At 47.7% G+C, this 13087-nt stretch overlaps 1 protein-coding gene across 7 annotated transcripts in view; it reads left to right on the top strand.

Annotated features, from left to right (window-relative positions):
• The first annotated feature begins 3075 nt into the window (after positions 1 to 3075).
• The window catches only part of sipa1l3 (signal-induced proliferation-associated 1 like 3), a 244325-nt gene continuing 234313 nt past the window's right edge, over positions 3076 to 13087 (top strand). For 5 of the 7 annotated variants that reach the window (XM_069908178.1, XM_069908183.1, XM_069908184.1 and 2 more), the window contains exon 1: positions 3541 to 3690. The gene's annotated coding sequence lies outside the window, so the exon portion shown is untranslated. Of the gene's footprint in view, positions 3203 to 3540; positions 3691 to 13087 lie in introns of those variants that run through there. The other 2 variants (XM_069908182.1, XM_069908176.1) reach the window with 1 other exon arrangement.

Below are 13087 nucleotides of genomic sequence, written 5' to 3'. Positions count from 1 at the left end.
CCATGGAGAAAAGAATCTCAGAATTATATGTGATGTCACATATGTACTCTGAAAATAAATTTGAATTTAAACTTGACTCTCCCAGTGTAAAACAGTGGTACATAACCAGAGATTCCAGCCAGAGTAAACAGTCACACGCAGGGACTGCCCCAGTGTTAAAACATACATGCCCATGATTCCTCCCACTGTAAACTGTTACACTCCCAGGGCCTCCACCACTATAAAATACTGGTACATTGGCATCAGAATTTATTGTCATGAACATGCCTCTGGTACACTAAGGGATTTCTCCACTATAAACCCTGGCAGGGATTTCCCACTGTAATCAATGCCATGTGCAAGGATTCATTGCCTGCCCCCCCCCCAACTATAAACACTGGCACATGCAGAGCTTTCCTCCACTGTAACCACTGACACACACATGGATTCCCCCCACTGTAGCCACTGACACGCATCGGGCCTTTTCCCTACTGTTGCCACTGGCACACAGAAATTCCACTGCACTGTAACCACTGGCACACGCAGGAATTGCCCGTAAACACTGACACACACACAGGGATTCACCCCACTGTAACCACTGGCACGCGTGGGGATCCACCCACTGTAACTACTGGCATGCAGGGGATCAACCCACTGTAACCACTGGCACGCGCAGGGAACCCCCACCCCCACTGTAACCGCTGGCACATGCAGGGGAAACCCCCCCCCCCCACTGTAACCACTGGCACGCGCAGGGATTTCCCCTCACTCTAACCACGGGCATGCACAGGGATTTCCCCCCACTCCAACCACGGGCACGCGCAGGGAATTCCTCCAACTCTAACCACTGGCACGCGCAGGGAATTCCTCCCACTCTAACCACTGGCACGCGCAGGGAATTCCTCCAACTCTAACCACAGGCACGCGCAGGGATTTCCCCTCACTCTAACCACGGGCACGCGCAGGGAATTCCTCCAACTCTAACCACAGGCACGCGCAGGGATTTCCCCCCACTCTAACCACGGGCACGCGCAGGGATGTCCCCCCACTGTAACCACTGGCACGCGCAGGGAATTCCTCCCACTCTAACCACTGGCACGTGCAGGGAATTCCTCCCACTCTAACCACTGGCACGCGCAGGGAATTCCTCCAACTCTAACCACGGGCACGCGCAGGGATGTCCCCCCACTGTAACCACTGGCACGCGCAGGGAATTCCTCCCACTGTAACCACTGACACGCGCAGGGAATTCCTCCAACTCTAACCACGGGCACGCGCAGGGATTTCCTCCAACTCTAACCACGGGCACGCGCAGGGATTTCCCCCACTCCAACCACGGGCACGCGCAGGGAATTCCCCCCACTGTAACCACTGGCACGCGCAGGGAATTCCTCCCACTCTAACCACTGGCACGCGCAGGGAATTCCTCCAACTCTAACCACAGGCACGCGCAGGGATTTCCCCTCACTCTAACCACGGGCACGCGCAGGGATTTCCCCCCACTCCAACCACGGGCACGCGCAGGGAATCCCCCCACTCTAACCACGGGCACGCGCAGGGATTTACCCCCACTGTAACCACTGGCACGCGCAGGGAATTCCTCCCACTCTAACCACGGGCACGCGCAGGGATTTCCCCCCACTCTAACCACAGGCACGCGCAGGGATGTCCCCTCACTCTAACCACGGGCACGCGCAGGGATTCCCCCCCCACTCTAACCACTGGCACGCACAGGGAATTCACCCCCACTCTAACCACGGGCACGCGCAGGGATTTCCCCCACTCTAACCACTGGCACGCGCAGGGAATTCCCCCCCACTCTAACCACGGGCACGCGCAGGGATGTCCCTCCTCTAACCACTGGCACGCGCAGGGATTTCCCCCCACTGTAACCACTGGCACACGCAGGGAATTCCTCCCACTCTAACCACTGGCACGTGCAGGGAATTCCTCCCACTCTAACCACTGGCACGCGCAGGGAATTCCTCCAACTCTAACCACGGGCACGCGCAGGGATGTCCCCCCACTGTAACCACTGGCACGTGCAGGGAATTCCTCCCACTCTAACCACTGGCACGTGCAGGGAATTCCTCCCACTGTAACCACTGACACGCGCAGGGAATTCCTCCAACTCTAACCACGGGCACGCGCAGGGATTTCCCCCACTCCAACCACGGGCACGCGCAGGGAATTCCCCCCACTGTAACCACTGGCACGCGCAGGGAATTCCTCCCACTCTAACCACTGGCACGCGCAGGGAATTCCTCCAACTCTAACCACAGGCACGCGCAGGGATTTCCCCTCACTCTAACCACGGGCACGCGCAGGGATTTCCCCCCACTCCAACCACGGGCACGCGCAGGGAATCCCCCCACTCTAACCACGGGCACGCGCAGGGATTTACCCCCACTGTAACCACTGGCACGCGCAGGGAATTCCTCCCACTCTAACCACGGGCACGCGCAGGGATTTCCCCCCACTCTAACCACAGGCACGCGCAGGGATGTCCCCTCACTCTAACCACGGGCACGCGCAGGGATCCCCCCCCCACTCTAACCACTGGCACGCGCAGGGAATTCCCCCCCACTCTAACCACGGGCACGCGCAGGGATTTCCCCCACTCTAACCACTGGCACGCGCAGGGAATTCCCCCCCACTCTAACCATGGGCACGCGCAGGGATGTCCCTCCTCTAACCACTGGCACGCGCAGGGATTTCCCCCCACTCTAACCACTGGCACGCGCAGGGAATTCCTCCCACTCTAACCACTGGCACGCGCAGGGATTTCCCCCCCCACTCTAACCACGGGCACGCGCAGGGATCCCTCACTGTACCCACGTGCACGCGCGGGGGCCTCCCCATTGTGTCCACTGGCGGGCGCAGAACCCCCCGATCCTGCAACCACTCACTCGCACGCGCGGAGCAGGCAGGGATTCCCCCCCCCCACCCCCAACCCCATTGGAGACGCCACGGCGTCAGCGGCTCGCGCTTCTCCGGGTTGCCGAGCAACCGAGTTATTGTTAGCAACGGGGCAGGCGGTGCGACGGGGCTCGACCCGTGACGTCATCGCGCCGCCCGGGAGGAGGGGGGTGGGGTTACGTGGCGCCTGCGCACGCAGCCTCGTGGAGTCTCCCTCTCAACTCAAAATAAACTGGGATCTTCCCTCAAACCCCCGGGGAAGAAAGGCGGGGACGGCGTGGATCCGAGATGAGGCGACATAAAGGTATTGGTTCATCTCTTCGGCGTCGGTCCTGTTTTTACCTGATCTTTATTTGAAAACTTAGCAAGTTCATTCCTCTTGAGGGAAGAACGAAACCCCTCAGCCCCGTGGGCGCGCATGCGCATGCGCCGCGGGAGGTGTCGTCCGCCGCTCGTCCCGCCGGTGAGGACTCCAACTCCCTGCGTGCTTCGGGGGGAGGGGAGAGGGCGGCGATTGGACGCCACCCTCGCGCGGGGCATGGCGGGTCTTGTAGTCTTCCGCTCCGTCGTGCGGCGGTTGGCGGACCGAGGGGGCGGGACTGCATCTCCCAGCGTGCCCCCCCCCCCCCGACAGCGCCTGCCCGTGGCCGGCTGAGGGAACGGCAGTCGGCGAGTGACATTGTGAAGAGGCGCGCTGCAAGCGGCAGAAGGAGCGAGAGCTGGCGGGGAGAGAATTTAAAGCAAAGCGAAAGTTTCGCCTCCCGGCTTGGCGGTGGTCTTCGGGCTTGAGAGGTGAGTGGGGGGTGGGGTGGGGGGGAGTTGGGGGTGGGGGGGAGTTGGGGGTGGGGGGGAGTTGGGGGTGGGGGGGAGTTGGGGGGGGGGGGTTGATTGACGGCTGGAGCCTTGACAGGGGAAGGTGCTCAGGTTGGCAGGGAGCTCCCAGCAACAATAACAGCAGCGTGCAAAATGCCCCTGCTTTCTGCCAAATGCCTGATTTCAAACTTTTATTCCTTCTTATTGCAACTCCCAATGAAATGCTCCAGTCCTTGCACAAGTCAGGTTACTGAGCTTTAAAGGTCTCTGATTCTCAGGTTCAAGTTCTTGTCATTAGTAATAAAGCAGTGTCCTACTCCATGAAATCTCTTTTTGCCTGCCGCAAGGCTATCCCTCTTGGAGTCAGAGAGAGAGAGTGTGTATCCCCTCGGAGTGGATTTGCCCGCAGCCACACACAGTCCAGTCCAGTCCAAAGCATTTGCAACCTGAGGTCCAGGTCTGTACCCCCAACACCGGTCAGGATCCTTTCGGCACCCTTGGCACCTCCTCGCGTCCTGGTACCCCCCCCCCGCCACCGGCCAATTCGAGCCAGTCTCCGGCAGTCCGCAGCCTGGGATTTAAAAACCCTGCTTTATGGAATTGCCTTTTTTGATTTGTACGTTTAACCATATAACCACTTACAGCACAGAACAGGCCAGTTCGGTCCTACTAGTCCATGCCGTAGCAAATCCCCACCCTCCTAGTCCCACTGACCAGCACCCGGTCCATACCCCTCCAGTCCCCTCCTATCCATGTAACGATCCAGTCTTTCCTTAAATGTAACCATGATCCCGCCTCGACCACATCTGCCGGAAGCTCATTCCACATCCCCACCACCCTCTGCGTCAAGAAATTTCCCCTCATGTTCCCCTTATAATTTTCTCCCTTCAATCTTAAACCATGCCCTCTAGTTTGAATCTCCCCCACTCTTAATTGAAAAAGCCTATCCACGTTCACTCTGTCTGTCCCTTTTAAAATCTTAAACACCTCTATCAAGTCCCCTCTCAATCTTCTATGCTCCAGAGAAAAAAGCCCCAGTCTGCACAACCTTTCCCTGTAACTCAAACCTTAAACCTTAGTTCAACGATGAATTGTAACAAAAAACGTGAATGACAAACTAAGGTAATTGTCGGGGAAGTAAATAATAATTTTCTCAGGAGGTGTAAAGCATGCTTGCAAGATGTCAAATTGTGTTTCCGGTGTGGAATTAAAACTGAGGATGGATACCTCTTTAAATGGAAGCAAAGTCTGCAGAGTAAAAACACAGTGCTGGAGAAACTCAGCAGGTCTCTTTAAGCCTACTCTTCTAAACCTGAACTATTGATCTCTCGTAGAACATAAGACAGGGTTAGGCCATTCGGCTCATTGAGTCTGCCCTGCTATTTTCATCACGGCTGATTATTTTCATTCTCAACCCCATTCTCCTCGTAACCATGGATACCCTTACTAATCAAGAACCTATCAACCTTGGCTTTAAATCTACCCAATAACTTGACATCTACGGACGTCTGTAACAATACATTCCACAGATTCACTACCCTCTGGCTGAAGAAATTTCTCCTCGTGGACATGAATGTTCTCACTAGAGTTTGTGTGACAAAAGGGAAATGGGATTTGTGGAAAGCTGGTAATATATTCTCTCCGTAATTTGTGTGTCTTGGGTACCTGTTCAATAGGATGCTGAAGTATTTTACAGTTGCATAGAAAATAGCGGAGGATTTCTATTGAGATGAACTTTTTAGGGCAGAAAGAATTCTTTTAAATTTCTGCTTCTCGTCCATCATGTGGGAAAAAATTCTATTCTTTTCAGGTTATGTATTTAAAGATGCTTATTGGATTTTATAAACCCTTCATCTTTTACCCCACAATAGCTTGCCTTTATTATTAATATTCAGATTTAATGACATGACATCACGTACAACCGTGAGAATTTTTTTTCCTGCTGGCGAGGAGGAATTAGCACTTATTGGTAGTACAAAAAAAATGCACTCAATGTGTACTGTACATGTCAAGAAACTGCAATACAGAAAGGAAAAAAAATCAATAAGGTGCAAAAGTAAGAGTCCTTAAACGAGTCCCTGATTGAGTTTGTCGTTGAGGAGTCTGACGGTGGAGGGGGAGCAGCTGTTCCTGAACCTGGTGGGTGCGAGTCTTGTGGCACCGATACCCGTGTCCTGATGGCAGCAGCGAGAGCAGAGCGTGTGCCGGGTGGTGGGGGTCTTTATTGATTGCTGCTGCTCTCTGTCAGCAGTGTTCCCTGCAGATGTTCTCGATGGTCGGGCCTGTGATGCCCACCACCTTTTGCATAGCTTTGCGCTCAGGGTTGTCCCCATGCATATTAAGCACATATTTGAAACAAAAAGTGAAAATAATTGCTGAAGAAGTTTGTCAGTGAAAAATATGGAGGGAAACAAAGACCTTGAATTGTCAGACACTTTTCACAAACTTGTGATCTCTCAAAGAGTTAAGTTCTGTCCAAAACCTTGGTCACGGTTAGAATAATCAAGGTTATGTCTTAAAGTTAGAAAATTTTTCTTTAAGTAGCCAAATTTTACTTCTTACGTGGAGTTGCTTGCTCTCATTGTGTAATTTGAAAAAGCTGAGAGCTATGAAGCTTTATTTCTACGGTGGAGTGTTGTGTAATGAAGGTGAGGTGCAAGCAAGTTTTTCTACCTTTACATGTTAATACAGGGGAAAGAAAATTACTTTATTTTGTAAGTACAGGGTTTCAAATTTGGCATTTAATCTGTCTAAACTTAAATATGCTGTCGTTTCTAAAAGCAATGTGGTGTACATGCTGTGCTTGAATGTGGTGGTCACACAAGTTTGCGTGACAGGATTTCTAAACTGAACTAGAATGTTTTAGTGAGAAACTCAATCTAAATACTTCCTCATAAATGAACAGTGTTCAGAGGCAGAGTGTGGGCAGGTGGCTCTGAGCAACATGGGAAATGATGTAAACAGGTGATGCTGTTGGTTGCTTCATGCCCAGAGGCAAGAGATTTAAACAAACAGGTTTAAAAGTTTCACAGTCGGCCATATCATCTTCAAAATGTGCCTCCTTGTGTTACACTGTCTAGATATTTTTTGAAGTGTGGGTTTAATTATATTCCAGGCAAAAGCAAGTTATTGCACTATGCTATCCCACAAGAGAAGAGAGAAATTATCTTGTTACTGTATTTTGTTGATTGTGTTCAAGAGAATAACGTTATGTTTGATATCAGGAGGTTTTCCTGGTCTTTGAATTATACTTTGTGGTTTTGGGGTACTGGGATATGCAGGCAGATCACAATTTTACATTTCAAGGGATCAAGGGAGAGATCCTGGTGGCAAAGTTCACAAATTACAACTGGATCTAGATGAAGTAGGAAAGCGAGCCAAGGAGTGGTAGATGAAACTTAACTGGGGTGAGTGATAAATTGTGGGAGGACACTGGTGGGGGGTTGGGGGGAGAGATTCTTCTGCGAGCTGGCAGAGATGCGATGGGCCAAGTGGCCTCCTTCCATGTGGTGAGAAATATCTAACAGCTGTTGGCCTTGACGCTGATAAATTTGACCGTGAACTCAATTTTTTCCCCCCTTAATGGGGGACATGCTTCGTCCAACTGAGTGAAGCTGACAATTGATTAATGATACTGCATAGTCGACAGTGATGCAGGTTAATATAACTAGGCATTGCTCATTTCCTGATGAGAGCCAGTGGTACGTTTGGATTTATTGACATTTTCTCATTTGTTAGAGCTTTGGCCTTTGGAATATCTATCTGGCTGTGGTTCAGAACCTGTCCTCTGTTTCTTGATTAGTCATTCAGAAGAAAAGGTTATACACACAGGCTGGTGCTACTCCCACCTAATAGCTTATTGAGTCCTTGTTATGATGCTGTCGTCAACCTACATGTTTCCATTCTGAAGCTTGTGATACATTCACCTCCTTCACAAATATTGCCCAATGTGTTCAAATTATAATGATCCCCATGGGTATTTTGTTCGTTCAGAGGTGGAGTGGTGAACTTGATGATTTATGTGCAAATGCTCCTTGGTGGCAGGGTGTGGGAGCAATGCAAATAACCATGCTTTTTGAACCGAGCCTCCCAGGGAAAAACAAACGTAAAATTGAATTACAGAGGATTTCAGAAATCATTGCAGCATGGAAGAAAGTGATTTGGACTGTGCAACTGCACCTATCGATATTCGAGCAATTTTGATAGGCCCTCTCCCCTGTCTCTTTTGAATTATTGGATTTGGCTGCCCTACCATCCTTGGCAGTAGTCCAGAGACTAACCAGGTTTTGTCATAGTTCTGTTAGTGGTGTTAATGTGGTTGGCAAATTAATTAATTTATTTTAATAAATCCAGACTATGTTTTTTTTTGTCGCATTATACCTGGTACAATGAGAAGGATTCTTCTGTAACAAGTACAACAGGATAGCTCTAATATTCATAGTACAGAATTACATTGGGGGGAAAAAAATAATTTTGTACTAAGCAAGGGTAACATGAGAGTACTGTTGTGGGGTTCATCTGGAGCCTGCTGGCTGTGGAGAAGAAACTTTGTCTATTGGTGTGTATTTTCACACTTGAGCCTCCTCTCAGATGGGAGAAGGGTGTGATGGGTCCTTTAGCAGGCTGGCCGCCTTACCTCGGCTACTCATCACTATCTTCTGCAGGAGCTTCTGACCTTGAGCGGGTCATCTTCCCTGTCATGTGTTGTGATAAGTAAGCTCTTGATGGCGCACCTGTAGAAATGGTCAAGGGACAAAGGAGACATGCCGAATGTCCTTGGTCCTCTATGAAACTTGCAGTGTTGGTGTGCATTCTTGACCATTGTGTGAACATCATTAGCCCAGATCCGGTCGCTGGAGATGTTTATTCCTAAGAACTTGAAGCTGTTGATGTGGACAGGGTTGTGGTCTCTGTCCCCTCTTCTGAAGTCACTGATTTTCTCCTTTGTCTTACTGATATTGAGAGAAAGGTTGATATCATTTGGCACCAGGCCAATTAGACCTTTAATCCTTTTCCTGTATTCCATTTTGTGTGATGCCATTTTGGTTTAGGACTTCCCCTTTGTTTATACCCAGGTCAATAAGCTAGGGTTTAAATACCAAAATAATGTAATCTTTTAAAGAAGAAAATCTTCAACTATTCCATGTGTAACGTTAAGATATGGGGACTGTAATCTGAACAGCTGTTACTGTGAAAACTTGATTTTAGTTCACTTCCAATTTAATCGGATCTGCCCTCTAAACCTTGCCCCTTTGTAGAAGTATTTAGCTTCTCGTTTTGGCTTCACAAAAACTCCCAGTTTAAGGACAATTAATTCAATAATTTTAAGTTTTCCTTTTTCAAAAGGTGTATTTTTTTATACAGCAGTTGGAACATTTCCATTTTGAGCTGAGCTTTAGAAGATGCTGTGTTTTGCCCTGACATTCCCTGGTGTTTTGCGAGCAACATTTATCCATTTGTGCGTGGTAACGTTTGACTCTTTAAAAGTTACTGCATTATTGAAGGTATGGCTAAACCGGCTTTGGAATGTCTGTATTCTTGCAATTTCTAATGTTTCTTGTAATTCGGAGTCTGTCCTCTGCTGTTGTAGAACACTGTTAATGCAGTCAATCTGAAAACCAAAACCTCCCTTTGTTTCTGCTTCAAGTTAGATCCTTCCCAGCAAATACAATGAGCACTTGGAGATCAAAGGAATTGTAGTTTGTGGGGTGAAGTGGCTTTTGGTGAATGGAGATGGGCCAACACATAGACAAGAGGAATAATGAGCTTGGGAAGGCTTTCTTGGATTTGGGAGGGGCTTGTGGATGATGTAATATAAGATTTTGTACTGGTGTATTGAGAAGGTGGTGAGTTCGGGGTGTACTTGAAGGACCTTGCTCCTTTCCAGTTGGGGAAATGTTGTTGGAGAAGTAAAGATGCTCAGGCCAGTTGGTCCAAGAATTAATCTTTTGCTTGAGTTCTCGGAGCTGGCAGGAGCAGGGAAATGTCCTTGTAAACTTACACAAGGAATGACACAACCTGGTCAACACTTCTCTTCTCAGAAATTGGTCATCAATCTGAAATATTCTCTTCTTGCACGTGCTGAATATTTCTAACATTTTCCAGTTTCACTGTACTTCGGATTTTAGCGATTGCATATTTTACTTTTAAGATCTGTCAGCATGAGTTTGTCATGTACAATATACAGATGTATTAAAATTCCTATGTGCTGCAGCCAAACAGGTTTGTCTGATGCACCAACTTCACGAGTAAAATTTAATTAGCCATAAATGCCCGAAGAGAATAAATGAGAATTTGTTTAATTATGATATTATTTGTAAAGAACATGCTAGCTCTGGTTCCTTGTGTTTGAATCATGGCTAGGTTAAGGGAGTGGATGGCTACTGGAACAAACCTGTGAGTCCTTACAAGGTCTACATCTTGTTCATAGAGTTGTCTGCTGGAAATTCTTTTTCCTCTGGGTGCCCTTTTTAAATTTAAAAACAAGTTAGACATGCAACAGGCCAATTTGGCCCCATGAGTTTGTGCCACCCAATTTACAACCCATGAATCTACACCCCTTTACATTTTTGAAGGGTAGAAGGAAACCGGAGACCCCGGAGAAAACCCACGCAAACTCCTTGCAGACCATGAGGGATTCAAACCCAGGTCCGTTCCTGATTGCTGGTCCTGTATAGGCATTGGTCCAAGGAACAAACTTTTTAAAAAAAAAAAACTTGCAAATAAAAGCAATGTGCGATCTATTTATCTATTTATTTATTTATTTATTTATTTTTTGCCTTGGAACTTGTTATCATTGTGTACAGGTCTTCAAGTTCTTGCTCACAATGGCTGCATCATTGGGAGCCTTGCTGCAATTGCTCGCCATTTTGTACCACAGCTGACTTGGAAAGAAGCAGGCCTACCTGGGGAAGAGAGTCACTCTGAGTGAGATGTTAGTGCAGAGAAGATTTACCAGGATGTTGCCTGGATTGGAAAACAAGTCTTGTGAGGCATGTTTAGCAGAGCGAGGACTTTTCTGCTTGGAGTGAAGAAGGATGAGAGGTGACTAAATAGAGGTCTACAAAATTCTGAGAGGCATAGATAAGGTGGACAGCCAGCACCATTTTATCAGGCCGGGAGTAGCAAACACCAGAGGATGTCTGGACAAAATGCAGGGAGGAATGTTTCGGGGAGAAGTTTTTTTTACAGCCAGAGTGTGCGTGCCTAGAATGCATTGCAAGGGGTGGTGGTTGCTAAAACATTGGGGGCATTTAAGCTGCTTTCAGGTGGCCAGAATACCCCAATGCAGCTGTTGGGAGGCCACCTGAAAGCGATAACCCTGACCTGAGGAGTACTTACTCAACCCTCCTTGGGTAAGTGTGTTCTCCGCTTCCGAACACTCCCCCTAGCCACCTGAAAGCGGGCGGGACTACGGCCACAGTCAACAGGATCCGGCATTGGCTCCGTGGTGCCTTTCCCCACTGTGGACCTTTCAGGTGCCAGAACAGCGCCTTCAGCGCTGCCACCTGAAGGACGCTTTGCACACACCCGGAGTCGCCTTCTCCCAGCTATTCCACCTGAAAGCGCCTTAACACAGTCACACGGATGAAAGAAAAATCAAGGTAGGAAGGGTTTAGTGTTTTTTATGATAGGAATATATAGGTCGGCACAACATTGAAGGCCAAAGGACCTGTAATGTGCTGTAGAACTATGTTCTAAGTTCTTTAAGTGTCATTAGTTTTGGTCAATACACAAATTGAGGCAGTTGCTTGCAGCAAATCCTGCAAGGGTCTAGTGTGAGAAATAAGGGTGTATTTGGTTAATTTTTGTGCCTGGAGTTGAGACATCTGGGCACAAAGTTTTTTTTAAAAAATGACTTTTGCCTACATGATGTGTCATTGTTTAGTTCAGATTCTGAAGTCTGAGTTTATACTGTAGATTGGGCAGTATATTATGAGCTCATCCATTCCTTCAAGCATAAAATTGGTAATGGAGGATTGCCTCCTGATTCTCTGTTCCTGGGGAGTTTGCAGACAGCAGTCTGAGCCACGTCGGTGTTAGGAAGACTAGAAACTTTTCATTCTTAGCTGGTACGTTTGCCTTCTGCTCGGATTGGTGAAATGGGAGAGGGTAAGCTGTGAGGTGTGGGTTTCACATTTACTTTATACTCAGAATAATTAATTAGGTTTTTTTGGTAAGCAGTATTTTTAAAAAATCTCTCTGAGATTATGACTATTTCCCTCTCAGTTAGGATGCCCAGACCTACTGCTGTTCTGTAATTTAAAGAGGATTTCACTCAATTCTTGCACGGATGCTGCACACTAGGTGCTCTCCAAGATGCTGGTTTGGGTCATCGTTAATCTTCTTCCTCTACAACCTGCAGGGTGATTGAAGGCTGCTTGTTGAGTTCATTAAACTCTTCGCTCAGCGACCATGTGGCGTTGATTGAAAGATGGCACAGGAGGGTTTGCAAATGAATAAATGTGGAAGTGACAGTGAAAGGAGGCTGCTAAGTACTGAAGTTTTAGTATCTTAAAGTCCTTGCATTCTGCCCCCTGCCCTTTTCTCCCTCCCCCCACCCGACCTATATATTCTTAGGCACCTGCCTACATTTTGCTCTTACCTTGATGAAGAGGTCAAGCCCGAAACATCAGTTCTGCATCTTTACTACAAAAAGGACCCTGTTAAATCTGCTGAGCTTCTCCAGTCTTGTTTTTATTGCATTCTGTTTTTCTTTATAAGGTGATTACTGTGGTGGCATTATAAGTTGCTGTTGTCTAAGAAGCGGGTAATCCCCACATGGGTAACGAGCTTAAAAGCCAGGTCCACTGTCATTGCAAAAACATCACAGAACAGCCAGTCAATGAAGATTCTGTGTTCCTAGGTTCTTGGAAGGACACTAAGGAAATGACTCAATTGAATGATCTGAAGTTTAAAAGTTGTAGTCATGTACATTGTAAGTGGATCAAATGTTCAGTATCACATAATTAGCTTTATAACTGTTGTACTTGCTGTGTGCAGAACCATGACCTATACTTGCCATCCTTGGGAAGGTCATCAACTTCTGTTGACTCCCTTTCCCACATTTGGCGAGATCTTGTTCTGTGGTAATGATGTGAAAGGAGAAATGATCTTTTTGAATTTTTTTGTTTGTCTCCTTCCTCCCTTGCTTTATTAAGAATTTTGACATAAAATGGATGTTTTATTACTAGAGTTCAGTAGCTTGCTCAGTTAATTCTTCATGTCGAAGTTCGATGGCCAGCATTTTCTGCTTTCCTGATCGTCAGCAACGAACCAAGTTTGCGCCATCTGCCTCAATTGAATAATGTTTTCCAACCGAGTGTTCGAATTGTAGAAATTTTACAGAAGGAACACATTGTGATGCTTCATTTCT

The sequence above is a fragment of the Narcine bancroftii genome, chromosome 13 (genome assembly GCF_036971445.1).
Source record: "Narcine bancroftii isolate sNarBan1 chromosome 13, sNarBan1.hap1, whole genome shotgun sequence".
Taxonomy (NCBI): Eukaryota; Metazoa; Chordata; class Chondrichthyes; order Torpediniformes; family Narcinidae; genus Narcine; species Narcine bancroftii.
Note: the sequence above shows the minus strand (reverse complement) of the source record. Positions and strands in the feature narration are given on the sequence as shown.